The sequence below is a fragment of the Schistocerca americana genome, chromosome 5, assembly GCF_021461395.2.
Source record: "Schistocerca americana isolate TAMUIC-IGC-003095 chromosome 5, iqSchAmer2.1, whole genome shotgun sequence".
Classification (NCBI taxonomy): domain Eukaryota; kingdom Metazoa; phylum Arthropoda; class Insecta; order Orthoptera; family Acrididae; genus Schistocerca; species Schistocerca americana.
Window position 1 is genome coordinate 675375331 of NC_060123.1, and position 2196 is coordinate 675377526.

Below are 2196 nucleotides of genomic sequence, written 5' to 3' on the forward strand. Positions count from 1 at the left end.
TAGTTTCATTAAAGCCTATAGCGTACTTTCTGTTGACGTGGAATCATGAACTTTGGCAAGAAGAAATGCTTCACAGCACACTTAATGGAAAAAAGATCAGGAAATTGTTAAACTGTAACTGCATCTGACGAGAAACATTTATTTTGTGATTTGTTATCCGACTTCAAATTTGAAATTAAGATATTCTTGCCAGTCTTGGAATGCCTCGGTCGGATATCTTGCCAGTTCCATTGATAATAAAGCACTCCGTCTTCAGGCCACAAGTGGCTCGTCGGGGCCATCCGACAGCCGTCTCATCCTCAGCTGAGGATGCGGATAGGAGGGGCGTGTGCTTAGCACACTGCTCTCCCGGTCGTTATGATGGTTTTCTGTGACCGGAGCCGCTACTATTCGGTCGAGTAGTTCATCAATTGGCATCAAGTGGCTGAGTGCACCCCGAGAAATGGCAACAGCACATGGTGGCTCGGATGGTCACCCATCCAAGTGCCGGCCACGCCCAACAGCGGTTAACTTCGGTGATCTGACGGGAACCGGTGTATCCACTGCGGCAAGGCCGTTGCCTCCAATGATAATAATAAGCAAAAATCGTTTAGATCCTCGATTAATGGAATTGGCTGCTTATCTGTATACTCGCACCTGGCCAGTTTTTAAGGACGACTCGAACCTGGCCAGTTTATGTGGACGACAATGCGCGACCTTGTCGAACAGCGCAGGCGGAGCAGCTCTCCCTGGCCCTTCACGTTACCCTATATAAATCCAATCGAGCACGTACGGGGTGCGTGTGGCAGAAACATTGCAGCACGTCGATACGCACCAACGACCATCCGGCTATTGTCAGCTGCGCTGCTGGAAGACTGGAACGCCCTGTCTGGAACGTACCGAGCTCTTGTGGTTGAGGCACAGAAAAGGGGCAAAGACTGACCTGAATGAAAGAGAGATGAGACTGCAAACTCATTTTGTTGTCACAGTGCGTCACTTCCCTGAAAGTAGCATCATAAAGGAATGACTACTAACCAACAGATATTACGTCTGTTATGTGTCAACTATACGCTTGGTTCATAAAGCTGCTATTTACACTGTTAGCTCAAGTTCATCGATGGAGTTTTTCCCGCTACTTTTCTGCGATGTTGCAGGAGTTCAAAGGTTGCCGATGGAGTGCTGCAGTAAATATGCTGTTTCATCCAAGATTTCCCATTTTTACCGATTTCTGCCAGCTGAGGACTGGAATGAAACTGTTAAAGCTAGACAGCTTGAAAGTGTTTGATAGAATAAGAAGCGAAATGGAAACCACGTCTCACATATAACATACCGTTACATATAACTCTCATTTTCTGTCAGGAGTGCCTTAATTAAGCAGCAGATTTTGATGTCAAAAACAGCAGATATATCGATACAGTAAAACTACTTAGTGAAGCAGCATCTTCCCATTGCGAAATGTAGATTTTTTTCGAATTATGAATAACGCTCTGCTTATTGACTTGTCAAAGTAGGATAGTCATGGTAATTTCAGTGGCCAACGCAGCTGTAACCAACTAAGGATGGTAAAAAACTACCTGAGGTCGAGTCTACGTGAAGCAGGCTTTCAGATTCGGTTGTCTTGTGAAAAGAATACAACATAGCTGCTAAATTCGACTTTAATGACATGGTCAATGAGCTTGTTTCACTCAAAGAAAAAAAATGAAAAGTAAAACTATAAAAAAATAGTTATTGTAAACTAAAGCGCTCTCAAAATTTAACTACAGCCATTTTTACTTTTATTCATATTAAATAATATATGAAGATATAATAATATATGAAGAACAAACTAAACTTGTTCTTTGTCGCACATCATACAAAAGTCGATGTACAGTAGCTGTCACAAACAATAACACACTGAATTTGCTTTGTTTTCAGTTTTTTAATGGAGTTTATACAGTTTTTTTAATTTGTTTACTGTAATCATATATTTACTTTGTCATGCGCCAATATTTTTCATCTGTATTGTTCTTTGACGTGATGTTATTCAGTAATACTTCATTTTTATTGAACTTACCTCAGAAATTACACAATTTCCTCAATCTGTGTAGAAAGGAGGACGATAGAGTGGGTGGGGTTGGGGGGAGTGTGCGCACGTTCTGCAGTTTTGCCAGGGGCACCTGATCACATTGCTACTGCTCTGCATTGTACCACAAGAATAATTCCTTAGCAACATCGTGG

The 2196-nt window shown here is 42.0% G+C and overlaps 1 pseudogene; it reads right to left on the reverse strand.

The window, feature by feature from the left end:
• Window positions 1-443: 443 nt before the first annotated feature.
• Window positions 444-561, reverse strand: LOC124616909 (annotated as a pseudogene).
• Between the last annotated feature and the right edge of the window lie 1635 nt (window positions 562-2196).